This window comes from Equus asinus, chromosome 3 (genome assembly GCF_041296235.1).
Source record: "Equus asinus isolate D_3611 breed Donkey chromosome 3, EquAss-T2T_v2, whole genome shotgun sequence".
NCBI lineage: Eukaryota > Metazoa > Chordata > Mammalia > Perissodactyla > Equidae > Equus > Equus asinus.
The window spans coordinates 71,897,708-71,914,718 of NC_091792.1; the positions used below are offsets into that span (position 1 = coordinate 71,897,708).

At 37.7% G+C, this 17,011-nt stretch overlaps 1 long non-coding RNA gene across 1 annotated transcript in view; it reads left to right on the plus strand.

Annotated features, from left to right (window-relative positions):
- Positions 1-11,985, plus strand: part of LOC106821903 (uncharacterized) — a 42,489-nt gene extending 30,504 nt beyond the window's left edge. Inside the window, exons 3-4 of the long non-coding RNA XR_011502069.1 lie at positions 10,925-10,961; positions 11,926-11,985. This is a non-coding gene — a long non-coding RNA (uncharacterized lncRNA). The remainder of the gene's footprint in view (positions 1-10,924; positions 10,962-11,925) is intronic.
- The last annotated feature ends 5,026 nt before the right edge of the window (positions 11,986-17,011 follow it).

Sequence of the window (17,011 nt, forward strand, 5' to 3'; positions counted from 1 at the left end):
CTGTATAATAATTAGTCTTTTCCTACTAATTGGTGACAACTTGAATCCCCTTTTATCTGAGCATCAAAATGTTTTAAATATTAACTGAGCTTCACAACCTCTCAGTGTGATTTGTGCCGTGTATCTGTGGTAGAGATGGGTCAACTGGTCAACTGAAGCACCGCCAGCTATGGGGCTTGTGGGGGATCTCAGGGCCTGTCACTGACAGCATCACACACAGGTCACGGGGAGCCCAGACCCAAAGCCATCTAAAGGTGGCCATCTCTAAACTTTAGAATACTGCTGTACATAAAACCTGGCTTTTCTCTAAACAATGTGCCTATCCCATTTGATTTTTAAAAGTCAAGTCAGTCAAACAACTCATTTCACATTTCACTGGTGTGATCAGTCAACAGAAAGAAAGGACTCTAATCATGTATGTGCACAAATTACTTCAGCAAAAGCGTGTTTTAAAGGGATTCATACCATGTGCTTGATTTAAATGTTAAAAGACCTAAGCATCATTTGGGGGAAATTTATCAATACTTTAGCTATGTCTGTGCTTATACGAGTTGATATTTTTGTAATAAAGTGCACCCATTGGTTTACTATAAGAGTTATAATTAATTATGTTAAAATAATTATGTAATAATTATATACTACATAATATCAATTAAATAATAAAATCACATAAAATTAAATAATATAATTATGCAAATTATATTTTATAATTTTTATATTTTATTATATAATTATATTAATTAATTTAATTCATTACATGTAATTAATATAACATAATTTATAGATTATATATTAAAATAAAGTCATTGTTTGTAATAGCAATATTTTTAAAAGTATTAATATTTGTATATTGCTTTCTTGTTTAAAAGCTTGAGTGATACTGATGCAAACCATAGGCCAATTCAGGGAAATCCAGAAAGTGGTATGAGCTGGAATCCACAGGACTCCAGAGGGTTATGTGATGAAAAGTGAGCTTCCTCCATAATCTCACCCCTTCCAGACAATGTCCTCTCCCCACAGAGCTGTGTGAGCCCTAGCTTCCCATGACCAGTCAGAGCCACATCTCCATAAGCAGCAGTGTCAGAAGCTACTGAAAATGGTGCTATGCCAGGACAACATATCCTCTGCCCATCGACTCTCAACTGGCCATGGAATGACCATGGAGAGGGTATGACCTCCTTCGATTGGCCATGGAATGTCCATGGAGAGGGTATGTCCTCCTTTGATTGGTGATGGAATGTCCATGGAGAGGGTATGACCTCCTTTGAAGGCTGAGGAAATCAGGTCTGTGTGCTGGTCCCTTCCATGTAAATGCTGGCCTTAAGGTTGAGTTTTGAATACACATGCTCAAAAGTGAATGTGTGACCTGAGAATACCCCACAGAGTCATTACCTTACATCAACAGTTCCCAGGAGCTGGTTTGCCAGGTGACTCTCACTAAGCAAGGCCCCAGGGAAACCGGAGGGAGAGGGGTGGAGGGGATGATGGATTAGGAAAAACAGAGCTTTGTGGCCCTAGCTGCACAAACGGGGCTGAGGTGGAATATCAGAGTCAGATATGGGAAGCCAAGGGGCAGAAAGAAGGCAGGAACTTCAGGGAAAGGGCAGAATAACACTGCTGATTTTTATTTTTAAGTGCAGGCTTATGTACTCTCTGAATACAGCTCACCACATAGTTGAAAGAATTACAAAAAAAGTTTTGGCCACATAAAAAATGTTTTAAAGTATGAAAATGTAAAGCTAAATAATTATCTGATAAAAATACTGGCCAACAAGCCAATCATCTTACTCTGTGAAAGACCCCTTTTGGTCAATGAGAAGTACATGAAGACTCCGATAGGCAAAAGAGTGGAACAGAGAGTTCACAGAAAAAGACATTAATTGGTGAATGAGCATATAAAATCGCTCATCTTTACTAGCACCTCAACAATGTGAATTTTTAAAAGTTGCTCTTTTTCTTCTGTTAAATGCCAAAACTATGATAATGCTCACAATACATGTCAAACGTGATGACAGCAATCCATAGGAATGTAAAATGATTCAGAGTCTGGAACACTTGGTGAAATATGCAACCAGGAATTTACAATGTTCATATGCCTTGAGATTTTCTTTTATTTTTTGGTCTAATGGTGTCTCTTATCTTTGAGTTAACAATTTTTTAAAGTCACATATGATACATGTGAAAGTTGTTAAGAGAGTAGATCCCAAGAGTTCTCATTACAAGGAAAACACATTTTTTTTTCTTTTTCTTTTCTGTATCTACAAGACATGATAGATGTTAACTAAACTTATTGTGGTAATCTTTTCATAGTGTATGTAAGTCAAATCATTGTACTGTGTGCCCTAAACTTATACAGTGCTGTATGTCAATTATATCTCAATAAATCTAAAGAAAAAAAGACATGGCCGGCCCTGTGGCCGAGTGGTTAAGTTCACGCACTCTGCTTCAGCAGCCCAGGGTTTCACCGGTTCGGATCCTGGTTGCGGACATGGCACCGCTCATCAGGCCACAGTGAGGCAGTGTCCCACATGCCACACCTAGAAGGACCTACAACTGAAAATATACAACTATGTACTGGGGGGATTTGGGGGAGAAAAAGCAGAGAAAAAAAGAAGATTGACAACAGCTGTTAGCTCAGATGCCAATCTTTGCAAAAAAAAAAAAGAAAAGACAAAAAGACAAAGAGGCTTTAAGATTTGCAACAACAACTGTCCCCAGTGGTAGCAGCCATTCTGTCTCTTTCTACTTTTCAATGGTATCTACTTTCAACTCTTTTAGCTGTTTATTCTGATATTTACCTCCATATTCCTAAGTAGTATGATGCACTGTTATCTGGTGCATAAATTTTAAATTTTCTTGGCTTTTTACTATGGTAAATGAAGGTATTAACTTTTTAAAACATTCTCCTCCTCCCTTCATACTTCCAAATATAATTCTATCATAATTTTATGGTTAAATCCATTGTCTGAACGTTCATTATTATGACTATGAAAATATTGTTTACTACCGAGTCTAGTGGGATACTACATTTGCACTTCCTTTCTTCTACAAGTTTTAGTTTTCCCTGGAGTTAATAATTGCTCCTTTTTCTCACTTGCTTAGTTTTTTCATGAGTATCTGGCTCAATATTATCTATACAATTTTCCTCATCAACTATCAGTGTTCTTTTTCCAGAAGACATCCCCATTGATCTGCCCTTTGACATCCACTGTGAGCCATCCACCCCCACTCCAGGCTTGACTATTTGTTTTCCAGGCTTGCTTGTGCAGCTGTCATCCTATGACTTGCTTTGTAGTCATTCTATTAATTCCCTTTTTCTTTTAAAGATTTTATTTTTTTCCTTTTTCTCCCCCAAAGCCCCCTGGTACATAGTTGTATATTTTAGTTGTGGGTTCTTCTAGTTGTGGCATGTGGGACACTGCCTCAGTGTGGTTTGATGAGCAGTGCCATGTCCGCACCCAGGATTCGAACCAACGAAACACTGGGCCACCTGGAGTGGAGCGTGTGAACTTAACCACTCGGCCACTGGGCCAGCCCCTATTAATTCCTTTTCTGTGTTGGTTATCATGCTATTCTCTTTCTTGGTTTATTCCATTGTTTGGGCAGAGCACTGTTTCCATTGCTTCCTGAGAAAGAATACATAGGAAGTAAATTTTATTAGTGTATATGTCTGAAAATGTCTTATCTTATTCTTTCATTTGATGGTAATTTGACCGGGTATAGAAATCCAAGTTGATAAGTCTCATATGCCATCTTGATTCTTACGAGCCATCATTTTACCAGGCTGATCTGTCTCTCTTTCTCAAAGCATTTAGGAATTTCTTTATCTTTGGTGTTGCAGTCTTATTCCAACATTGTTCTTAGTATTCATGGAACCCTTTCTCTGGATTCTCATGTTCTTCAATGCTGGAATTTTTTAAAAAGTTCCTGTTTGTGAGAAATTAGTCCTTGTGGATTAATTCTGCTCTATTTTTCTTATTATTCCTTATCTCACATTGTCCATACTTGTGTTGACTTCTAGGAAAATATCCTTGATTGATTTCCTAACCTTTCAACTTAATTTTTATTTGAGTTACTACATTTTTTATTCATAAGAGCTCATGTTCACTACTCTAATTTTAGAGCATGTTGTCTATATTTTCATGATGCGATATCTCTTCTTTTGTCTATGGCCATTCATTAAATTTTCCTTATAATTTTCTTCTCTCACTGACTGTCTCTATTTCCATTTGGTTCCATTTTGCCTTTTACTTCTTTTGTTGTGTCTTTTGCAGGATAGAGATTTTTAAATGTACAGTTCATTCCTTAACTCAATGAACTATTTTATTAATATTAGTTTACATAGAACTGAAGTAGAGCAGCACACAGTCCTAGTAGGGTTGTTAACAACATAATTCCTAGAGCAGGTCTGCCTGGTTTCAACTTCCACTTACTAGCCATACAGCCATCAGCAGATTACTTAACTCTCTGTGCCTCTGTTTCCTGGTCTTGTTGTGAAATTGTTTTGAAATTTAAATCATGGATCTGTCTAATGCTTAGAACAATTTCTCACACATGGAAAACACTCATTAAATCTAAGCTATTATTATTACCTAATTAGCTCTTATTTTGGTGTCCAGTTGTGATAACTAATTAAGTGGGACATTGCCAAGCCAAAGAATTTCAAGAGAATGATGACAAAAATCTAGAAATTCTCATATGAAGAATAGATAAGAGAACCATGAATGTTTAGCCTGAATAAGGGAAAATGGATTGATGAGGAAGCATAATAGTAATTTTGTGTGTGTGTGTGTGTGTGTGTGTGTGAGGAAGATTGGCCATGAGCTAAAATCTGTTGACAATCTTTCGCTCTTTGCTTGAGGAAGATTGTCGCTGAACTAACATCTGTGCCTATCTTCCTCTATTTTATGTGGGATGCTGCCACAGCATGGCTTGATGAGTGGTGCTAGGTCCATGCCCAGGATCTGGACCTGTATATCCTGGGCTGATGAAGTGGAGCGTGCAAATGTAACCATTATGCTGCTGGGTGGGCCCAACATGATAGTAATTTTTGAATAATAAAATATATATTTGCCCCAAGTAACTCTTCTCTTGTCTGGTTGTAAACTTTGATGGTTTTATTAAAATCAAAACAGCTGTCCTAGCCATGGTGGAAGTGAAAAGGGTTGTGTGAAATAATATAATGGGAGAGAAGAATTTAGAAAAGCAAAGAGGTTTTGATAGCCTAAAGTAGGTTGTTGGTCATCACTACACTACATTCCACAAAGACAAGACATGGCGTGTCCAAGTTTCCAATTGTAGCTGTAATAAATTGACCACACATTTACTGGCTTACAGAACACATATTTATTAACTTAAAGTTCTGTGGGTCAGAAGTCTTACTGGGCCAAAATCAAGGTGTTAGTGGGGCTTTGCTCATTTGGAGGCTGCAGGGAAGAATTGTTTTCCTGCCTTTTCCAACTTCTAGAAGCCTCCTGCATTCCTTGGTTTATGACTCCTTCCTCCATCCTCAAAACCAGCAGAGCAGCATCTTCAAATCCCTACCTGTGTCTCACTCTGACCCTCCTGCCTCCTTTCTTATAAAGATCCTTTTGATTACATTAGACTCACCCAGATAATCTGGGATAATCTTTCCATCTCAAGATCCTCAATTTAACCACAGATGCAAAGTCGTTTTGCCATGTAAGGTAACATTCACAGACTTCAAGGATTAGGATGTGGATACCCTTGGGGGCCATTATTCTGATTACTATATGGCCCATATCTTGGAATAGAAATCCAGTCAGAGGTGTGCTATAAACAGGAAGAGAGGACGCTCCTCAGCCCAGCAGAGAACCAACATGACTTTGAGAGATTTCTGGGGTGATGTCACAAAGACTGGAGTCCAGTGGCTATTTAAAAGATCAGACCCAGAAGGAATTAAAGAAGAAGAAAGGCAGGAGAGAAGAGAAAGGAGAATGGCATCCTCAGAGAGCAGAATCAGCTTTCCTGGCAAGGCTAATGAATTCATTGCAAATAACTCTAAATGACCCACCCCAAATAGATTCACGCTAAGAGGAAGGATTCCCAGACTTAGCCACAGTGTCCTTCAGGAAAAATGAAGATCACCTCTAAAATGTCAGTTCTGGAGTGCCGAAGGCCTGGAGTAGATTCGGGAGACACATAATTTTAAACATAATTCTTAAAAGTAATAAGCGTATGATTATGGCTACATTTCTCTACAAATCACACTAAAGAAACAAAAAATCTTGCCAACTCCATTTTCAGTGAAACAAGGGGACAAATGCAATGTTTCTGATTTATGTGAAAAGGCTTTCAAAGGCAGCTGAGATTGGGAGGAAGAGGCTAGAGAAGAGAAGAGATGGGTGGAGACAGATCACAGGCCAGGGGAGGCAGATCTCAGGAAATGTCAGCAAAGGAAAATTTCCTGAAGGTGAAGAGCTCACCTCAAAGTTAAAAACATCCCATATGCCATGTTTGTAACAAAGGGTGTCAGACCTGGAGGGAGGCAGAGCCAAGAGCAGATTGGCTGTTGGACTCAGAGAAGCAGAGAAGGTGGGGCTGTGCAAGGAATCACAGAGATGAGCCATGGTGGTAGGAAGGGGTGTAGCTCTGGGGCAACAAAAACAGAGAGAAGCTGTGAGATAGGATATAAATCCAAGATGGGTACCTTGTGGGGAGCCATTCTGGTTCTCCCCCTCTGCTGCTCAGACACGGGCACCTCCTACACATAACTGCCTAAGGAACATCCAGGTTTTTCCATGATGAGTAGTAAAGGTTGAGCTGCCATAGCACTGATAAAAAGCCACTGTAAGAAAAAAGTTGTGGGAAAAGACAGCAAAGCTTAACATTAGATAAATGCTACTAATCAGAAATAAATGTCACTAACTGGGAAATGATTATCTTTCACATAAAATGAAAATGGTGTGAAAATATATTGAAATGTTTTAAAAAACTTAAAACTGTAATTGCCTCCAGAAGACTAGAAAGAAGAAATGGAAGAGCTCTGGGAAGAGATGTTAAACGTTAGTAGAAATGAAAAATGTTAGAAAAATTCATAGAAATGAAGATTTTATATATACATCTATATATCTCTCTCTATATATGACTCTATCTATCTATCTATCTATCCATATTTCCTCTAGTAGCAATGGGTTCAGTATTCATCAGTTCAGTGTTCATAGTGACTTTATAGAACATAACTTTTGTGAATGAGGATGCACTGTGTGTGTATGCACATGTACAGTTATAAGTATATGTATGTATATGTGTCTTTGCCCCTGTTCTCCTTTAAACTACTATCATCAATATGATAGGCTTTGTTTAAGAAGAGGATGTCAGTGGTTCTTTCAGAAGGTTATCAAGGGTATTTTGAGCTGACAGTAGGTCTTCCCCGACTATCATACCTATACACAGTTTGAATTGCGGTTTGTTTGAGGTTAATTTAAATATATTAACCCCAGCCCTCTGTTCAACTACTGCTTGTTTATGAGATTTGTATAAACCCTTGAGAGATTTACTCATTACTTAAGTTAGTCTGCGATATTTTAATTTTACTCATGTTGTGTTTATCATCAGTAGACCTTTATGCCATGCAGATAAGAATTTCCAAGATACTAGTTGTTGAAGCTACAGTGCAGTGAAATCATTGCTCCATAGAAGCAAAGGACAGGTAGATGGCAGATGCAGGAGCAAACACAAGGGGACTTTCTTACAATGGCGGGGGACTTCCACAGAGAATCTGTGCTTTGTGGTTCTCAATACCAATCATTGCCAAAGTGGGTATTTCTTTAGGCAAATAATACTCAAGTTTTCTTTGCCAAAGCATCATAAAAGCAGGTATGAAAATGGTCAGACAGCTCAGAAGACCTGTTTGCTAGGTAAAATTTCTGGATGTCTCTCCATCCAGCTCTCTGCTGGTTGGACGAATTCCCACCCCATCTTCAGTTTGGTTTGTAACAAAGATGTCCTTTCCTCTTTCTTTCTACCTTCTGCTCCCAGCCCTTATTTTTATCCTTCTTGATGCCTTGTTTGTATTTGTCCATCCATCCATCCATCATTTATTTATTCTGTAAATGTTTAGGGAACTCTAATAGGTGCCAGATACTGTCCTGAGGATACAGTGATGAACAAGATAGAAAATGTTCTACTCGCATGGAGTCTCAATTCTCAAGGTGAAAGACATACAACGATCAAGTAAAGGGATTAAGTACAAAATATCAGATATAAGGAGGTTTCATACAGAGAATTAAAATTAGCTGATGTAATAGAGGATGACTAGGTAGGTGACATTTCCTTTTATGTTGTATTTTCATTTTCACTTCATTCAAACTACTTTCTAGTTTCCATTTTTATTTCTTCTTTAAGCCATGTGTTATTTAGGAATGTGTTATTCACTTTTCAGGTATTTAAGAACTTTCTAGAACTATTTCTATTACTGATTTCTAATTTAACTCTATTTGGTCAGAAAAGATGCATTGTATGATTTGAATTCTTGTAGATATGGAGATTTACATTATGGTTTTAAGGACCAGAATATGGTCTACCTTGGTAAATATTCTGTGTGCAAATTTAAAGAACACGTGTTCTGTTGTTGTTGGGTGGGATGTTCTATAAATAATAATTTGATCAAATTGATTGACAGTATTGTTCAAGTCTTTTATATCCTTATTGATTTTCAGTCTTCCTGTTCTATCAGTTATTGAGAGAGAGAGATTGAAATCTCTGATTATAATTGTGAATTGTATATTTCTCTTTGTATTTCTACCAGTTTTTGCTTTATATATTTTGAAGTTTTGTTATTAGATACATAAATGTTTAGTATGGTTGCTCTCTGGATAAATTGAGTCCTTTATAATTACAAAATGATCTTTATGCTGGGTAATATTCTTTGCTCTGATATCTATCTTTTCTGATAATAAAGCCTCATCATTTTTCTTTTGACTTTTGTTAGCATGGTATAACTTTTTTTCCATCTTTTTACTTTTAATCTATTTGTGCCTTTACATCCAAACTACATTTCCTGTAGGCAGAATATAGTTGGGTCTCATTCTTTTATCGAATCCAACAACCTCTGCTTTTTAAATAGAATATTTACACCATTTACATTTAGTTTTATTATTATTAAGTCTATATTTATTATTATTAAGTCTTGCAATGTTTTCTTCAATTTCATCTGTTCTTTGTTTCCTCTTTCCTCTTTTTCTGCCTTCTTTTAAATTGAGCGTATTTAATGATTCCACTTTATCTCCTTCCTTGTCCTTTATTTAGCACAATTTGCCCTCAAGAGATATTCCATTTCATGTATTTTATAGGAAAGAACTTTGCATTACCATTCCCAGCGCTCTTCATTCCTTTGTGTAGATCTATATTTCTATTTAGCATCATTTTCTTTCTGTCTGATATCTTTTTCTTCCTTTCACATTTCTTGTACCATGGATCTCTTTGTGATCATCTACTTCTGGATTCTTTATTGCCAATCTACTGATCTAGACAGATTTTGCAAGTTTGAAAAAAGTCATACTTTTTTGAAAGTTATTTTCACTGGCTATAGAAATCAGGTTGATAGTTTGGATTTTTCTTTTGTTTTTTGTTTTGTTTTGTTTTGTTTTTTTGCTGAGGAAGATTAGCCCTGAGAAAACATCTGTGACCATCTTCCTCTGCTTTATATGTGGGTAACACCACAGTGTGGCTGATGAGTGGTGTAGGTCTGTGTCTGGGATTCAAACACACAAACCCAGGCGACCAAAGCAGAGTGTGCCGAACTCAACTGCTACACCATGGTGCCATCCCCATTTTCAATATTTTAAGGTGTTGATAGTTTTCATTGTTTTTTCAATACTTTAAGGATGCTACTCCACTGTCTTGACAAGAATTCTGCCATCACTTTATTTTGTTCCTCTGTAACCAACATCTCCTTCCCTTTTAGAGGCTTATAAAATTCTCTCTTTAGAACTGGTTTTGAGTAATTTGATTATGATGCACCATGGTGTAGTTTTCTTCATGTTTCTTGTGCTTGGGATCCTTTGAGCTTCTTACATTTGTGGATTTATAGGTTTATAAAAATCAAATTTGGAATTTTTTCACCCATTAAAGTTGTTCCAAATTTCAAAGTTCAGTTTCATTTTTTAAAACATTCTTTTTTGCCTATGTGTTTTATTTACATAGTTTTTATTCTCCTCTAGTGTATTTTCATCACTGCCATTGTGGTTTTCATCTTTCAAAGTTCTATTTGGATCATTTTTATATCATTGGTGTCTCTAATGTTTTCAAAATAAAGAATAAAGCTATTACAACTGTTTAATATCCTTGTTTGGTAATTCTAACATTTCTGGGTCTAATAGTTCTGGATAAATTTCAGCTTATTGATGTTTTAAAATTCTTGTTATCATTTGTATTTCCCTGCTTCTTCTTTGTATCTCTCTTCATCTTTGATTGGATGCCAGCCAGACATTGAGAATATTACCTTGTTTGTTGTTGTATATCTTTCTATTCCTAAAAATATTTTTGATCTTTATTCTGAGGTACAGTTAAGTTACATGGAAATAGTTTCTTCCTTTCAGTTCTCACTCTTAATATTTGTTAGGTAGTATGAGAACAGTGTCTCACCTAGGGCTAACTAATCCCAGCTTCTGGGGCAAGACTATTCTAAGAAATCTATCCAATGTCCCATGACTTATGAGACATTCCAGGCTTAGTGGTGGGAAAAGGTACTATACTTGACCCTGTGTGAGTAATGGCACTGTTTCCTCTAATATATGTTTTTAACATATCATATAGTTCAGCCATTTCAATTGTATAATTCAATGATTTTTAAATTTACCAAGGTATGAAACCATCACCATAAATCAGTTTTAGAATATTTCCATCATATCAATACGATTTTTTATGCCCATTTGTTGTTTATTCTCCTTCCCTGCCCTAGGCAACTGCTAACCTATTTTCCCATGGACAGCTCACGTGTAAGTCTTTGTGTAGACGTGTGTTTTCTTGTCTCCTGAGTAGATACCCAAGAGTGGAACTGTTGAGTCACAGTACAAATTTATATTTAACTTTTGAAGAAATTGCAAAATGCTTTTCCAACGTGGCTGCAATTCTCACAAGTAATGTATGAGGGTTCCTGTTTCTCCACATCCTTGCCAATATTTTTTATTGTGTGTCTTTTTTATGATAGCCATTCTAGTCAGTGAGAAATGGTATTGCATTGCACTTTTAATTTGCATTTCCTTAATGCAAAGTCGATCTTGTACTTACTGGCCATTTGTATAGCTTCTTTGATGAAATGTCTGCAGAATTCATTTGCTCACTCTTGATTGTTTGTCTTCATATTATCAAGGAATACTTTTGTTTTTGCTTTGTTTTGAATTTTGGATAGTCTGGATACAAGTGTCTTGTCAGATATGTGTTTTGTAAATATTTTCTCCCAGTCTTTTCCTTGTCTTCACTTTTGTAATTGTATCATTTGATGCACAAAAGTTTTGAATTTTTGATGAGATTGAATTTATCTATCCTACTAGTCCTTTTTTTTTTTTTTTTTTGGTGGGGAAGATTGCCCCTGAGCTAACATCTGTTGCCAATTTTCCTTTATTTTGTATGTGAGATGCTGGCGCAGCATGGCTTCATGAACAGTGTGTAAGTTCATGCATATGATCTGAACCCACGAACCCCAGGCCACCAAAGTAAAGCATGCAAACTTAACCACTACACCACTTGGCTGGCCTCTCCTCTAATACTCTTGTATGGTTCCTCTCTCAAGCTCAGTTAGTTTGTTCACATGCATGTGCTGATCAGTACTTTGATAAATTCTTGAGGGGAACCCTCTGCAGATCTCTCAGGTTCTCTGTGCAGTTCTCTTTTCTGGAACTTTGTTCTGTGAATCTGACTGCCTTATTCTCCCCTGAATTTCTCCTTGTCTCCTCAACTCAGGGTATCTGCCTGGCTCTTCTTGGCTTCCTCCTCTCTGCACCATGGCCTGGAAACTCTCTGGTCAGTAAGTTGAGATTGTTGGAGAATTCAGTTCAATTGTATCCTGTGTCTCAAGAATCTCCATCCTTTGTTGTTGATGTTCAGTTTCTTAGAAATTGCTTTAAAAATATATTTATGTTCCTTTAATATATTTCTTATTGTTTCAGATAGGAAGATAAATCCAGGTACCGTAACTCTATCTTGGCCAGAAGTGAAAGTTGCATAATGGAGACAAGATTTAGGCTGAGATCTGAATGACAGAAAGTATAAAGCTGTATGAAGCTAAAATGAAAGCTGACTTCTGAAAGGCAAAAGGAACATCCTAGGTCCAAGAAAGTTGAACCTGCCAGAGGAAAGGCACTTGGTGAGAACAAGTTTGACAAACAGACCAAAAGGCTGGAGTGGTTGAATCTTGGTGTTTGAGGAGAACACAAGGTAGATGAGGTGAGCAGGGCAAGACCTTGAAGAGGCTGGGAACCCAAGGCAAGGTGATTGGATCTCATTTGAAGTGCGATGGAAGGCCACTGGAGTTCTGCTCCCTATCAAACTTGACCCCTGTCTCTGGTCTCACTGGGTTTCAGTCCTCTGGGTTTCCTCTTGATCACTTTGACTTGGTGCTCTCCATGATGCCTAGCTCACATCACTCTAACTCTTTATATTGCTCCTATTGCCTTAATAATAAAACTTCTCCATCTTTAAGGCCTTAAAGAACCATAAGAAGGTCAGGGCATAACCAAAATACTTCCTATTCTTACCCTCAACATGTGTGTGTGTGCGTGCGTATGTGCGCATACACACTGTGATGGGGAGAGGGCGGGTTTAGATAGGCAATGGCACATGAGCAAACATAATGGAGGAAATAATTTTCTACACTTCCCTTCTCCAAAGAAGCATTTCCATGGAGGAGAGAAGCATAAAAGGCAGCACACGCCAATGACCCTGACCTGATCTTTTCACATCCTCTTAGGATTTCTTGTAGCTCCACTAGACTAACAGGGACATTTTGAAATTTGGACAAAACTGAAATAATTTACAACCATAGGAATTATTATTGTTGTTATTCTAATGCATCCACTTCATTACCTCTCCTGGGGAGAAAATTGCTAGATGCTTGGTATCTGGAGCAGAAAGGAATTTACCCTGACAAGGTATTTTTTGTGAATTTGTTTTCTTTGGTGTGTGATGACCAGGACTGCTTCTTAATGGTCTCCTGATGTTTGACAAGATCTCCAATTATAATTGTACCACTGCTGTTTGGAAAAATTTATCCATGTCAATTTCGTTCCTTTATATTTTGCTAATAAAAATGTCAATACACAAAACACACTTTGTTGTCTTTTTCTTTTCAATCCAAGCTTGCATCTCACCATAGTTTATGACTGTTTCTGCTAAAGATTTGCAACTTGCTGACTATCCCCTCATGTTTAGAAGTCTTGGGATTCAAAGAATATCCAGCAATATGTGTTCTGTTAATTCATAAATTTGGGTTTATTGTAAGTCAAGCAGTGAGGACTTCATATTTTCCACACAATGTATTTTAACTGTGTCCAGAGGCCCATCAATCTAGACATCGTCATATGCACATATGCGACACAAAGCTTGAAAGTTCTGAAATATAGTCTCCTGTCAGTGGGAGCTGCCTGATAACTACCATCCACTTCTAGACCCATCTCTTACCATTTATTGCACCCACCTTGAATCTTAGCAGGTTGGATATATAACCCACCGAGACATGAGGAGAGATGTGATTTAAAGGGCATGTCTGTCCCCACAAAGCTGCAATATAAACAGTGAGAAGAAAAGAAGAAAGAAAGGAGGGAGGAAGGGAGACAGAAAGATAGGAGGGAGGGAAGAAAGAATGGAAGAGAAGGGAAAGGGGGAACAAGGAGGAAGGGAAAGAAAAAAATAATGATAATGGTGATAAGTCATTTAAACTCTGTATGATCTGGTGACTTCAAAGTAGTAAGAGAGAAGCCATAATTCTTTGTTTCTCTAGTCCAAAGAATGCCCTCTTTGGTGCCTGGCAGAAAACAGGCTTCTCTAGATCCAATTTACTTCAGGCTTGTCGCTTTCTATCCTTGAGAATAACTAAGTTTATAAAGATCCCCTTGCCTCTTGGGCTTCTTAATCATGATAACTGGTACCATGACCCCTCCCCACTCCTCCCCACCTCCACAGAAGCCCATTTCTTTTGTGCCCCCCAGGAAAGAATAACTTTTAAAAGGCAATCTGTTGTAATCCCGTCAATTTTCCTTTGGTGAACTAAGGCCACAGAGCAGTGCATCCTCGGAGGGTCGCTCTGATGGATTTACTCCTGTAGAACAAAGATTTCAAGTACATTTGTAAAGTGGATCACAAAACCCCCAGGTGCTTTTCTTTACATCTGTTTGGGAGTCACTGCCAATAATGTGTGCACTGCGTGTGCAATCCTTCAGTTTCCCTTATTTATCTCTTTGAATTTTTTTCTTCACTCATCTGGATTTGAAAAATTGATTAGAGTAACAACCAAAATACCAAAAGGTCAAAATGGTTGACAGGATCCTGGCTGGTTTCACTTATCATTTGATGCTCGCCTATGGTGAGGAGAAGCAGAGCTTTCAGACTATTTGAAAGTTTGCTCAAACACTCCTAAAGCTAAAAAAAAAAATCTTGCTTTTCATTCTTTAGTGGCAATGTGAACCATACAATCTTACTGTTTATGATATAATTTTGTGATTCTAATGAGTTTAACGTAAAGAGAGACCAGTAGACTTCTCTTAGTGCCACAAAATGCATGCTTTTGAAGTAAGCCTAATCTTGTAGGTGTCAATTTCATGAAAACAAAGTATCTTAGAGTCTCAGAGCTGGAAGAATCTTAAAACTCTGTCTAGCCTTACCACTCATATTGGCTTCAACATCTCTGGCATCAGGGAACTCGTTACTTCCCCATTCCATCTCTGCACTGCTTTCTCTATTAGAAAGTTGCCCTCACACTGAACTGATATTCACCTTCCCATATTCTCCATATTCTATGCCTGGAATTTAACAATCCCTGTAATTTGGTCCCACAATGGATTCAATACTTGTCTAAACTCACTTTTCTTCCCACCCCTCCGCTCCAGGCAAATTGCTTCCAACCAGGATTCCCCAGATGTGCCACGCAATTTCCCATCTCTAATCCCTGCTCCAAGGTCTTTGCTGCCTATGCCTGGCTGGAAAATGGTCCTTCCCAAAGATTGGTGAATCCTAATCTTCGAAATCTCTAAGAACGGTACTTTACATGGGGAGAAGGATTTTGCAGACATGACGAAATTAAGGACCTTGAGATGGGAAGATTATCCTGAACTATCTAAGCAGGAAAAATTTAATCACAAGGGTCCTTATAAGAGGGAGACAGGAGAGTCAGAGTCAGAGAAAGGGATGTGACAATCCAAGCAGAGGGAGAAGGAGATGTGAAGACAGAAGCACAGATGAGAGAGAGAGAGAGAAGTTTGAAGATACTGCTTTGTTAGCCCTGAGGAAGGAGGAAGGAGCCACAAGCCCAGGAAAGCAGGCAGCCTCTAGAAGCTGGAAAAGGCAAGGAAATAGGTTCTCCACTAGAACCTCCCAAAGGAACACAGCCCTGCAGACACCTTGATTGTAGAATTTCTGATCTCCAGAATTGGAAGTCATAAATTTGTGGGACTTTTTAAGCCTTTAAGTTTATGGTAATTTGTTACAGCAGCCATAGGGGCAGAAACATGCCCAAAACAGTTTCTGCTCTTCGTCCTACCTAATGGGTCCCTCCCAGCCCTCCAGATCCAGTGTTTATTTATGACTCAGATGTGAAGTGATTGATCTCCTTCTTAGACACATGTGACAATTATTGCCTCGGATCCACTCAGTTAAAACAAAAATGGCACTATATTGGCCACCCTCTTAAATTGTATGTGAACACTTCTGTAATGTACTTGGTTTATTCACCTTTGTCATATTAAATATGGTCTTCACAACCTGATTATAGCCTCTTTGAATACAGAAACGGTGAACTCAAATTTTTCTTGCAGGATCCCCTGGAATCAAATCCAAGACCATAATATGCATGATTCATCAATTTCTCTTCTTTCACCTCAACTCATCCTCTACATGTTGGCCCATGAAGAAGGCATTTTATATGATAGGAATATAGACATTACATCTTAGGCTTTCAGCCCAACGATTTTAGTCAATACACCCCATGATACTTATTTCACTGGCTACAGCCTTCACTTCCTCTCCTTTTATGCACTCCAGCTAATATCGTCATTAGGATCCTGTAAGGTACTACTCTGATCACCAACTCTGTATGCATTTCTTCTTTTCACTATTTCAGCAGCTCTTCCATCAATTAATCTTTCATTTTTCCAAGAAATCCCTTAGCCCTTTCTTTTTGAAAATAAGAATATGTGATATATGGAAGCCCAAAATATCTGACTTCTTTTTTAACTAGACCTGTGTCAAAAAAACTAAAGCACAATCAAATTTTGCAATACCTTAAAACAAGAAGCAAACAAAAGGGCACACTGAACTTCTCCATTTCATTCCCAGCTGGGCACCAGTGGGTATATTAAGGGTTCGCAAAGGCAGTTTTGCTCAGGCAGATGTTGTACAAAGAACTTCCTGGAGACGGGGGATCAGAAAACTAGAACCATGGTTAATTTAGAATAATTCAATTAGGCGGAAGTCACCCTATAAATAAACATATTGAAATGTCCAATGGAGTAGCAGAGTAATGATTAATAGAGTGTTTCCATATCAAAATTAGCCCAGTTTCTAACATCTGCATTATTATAGTATGGGTATGTCCGTGGTTCACAATGTTCTTTTTGCATTACAAACACATATTAAGCATATATGCTATTATGCAAACTTTTATGCATATGCATAATCTTTTTAGTCATATAATTTATTTAGGGGAGACCATAAAAAACTTATGCTCTCCCTATATTCACTGATTTTAAAAATATGTATCCTGGTCTCTACCTTGAACATGTCCATTTACTGGAATATAAATTTTGGTCACTGTTATGGGTTTCACAGGCCCTTGAAC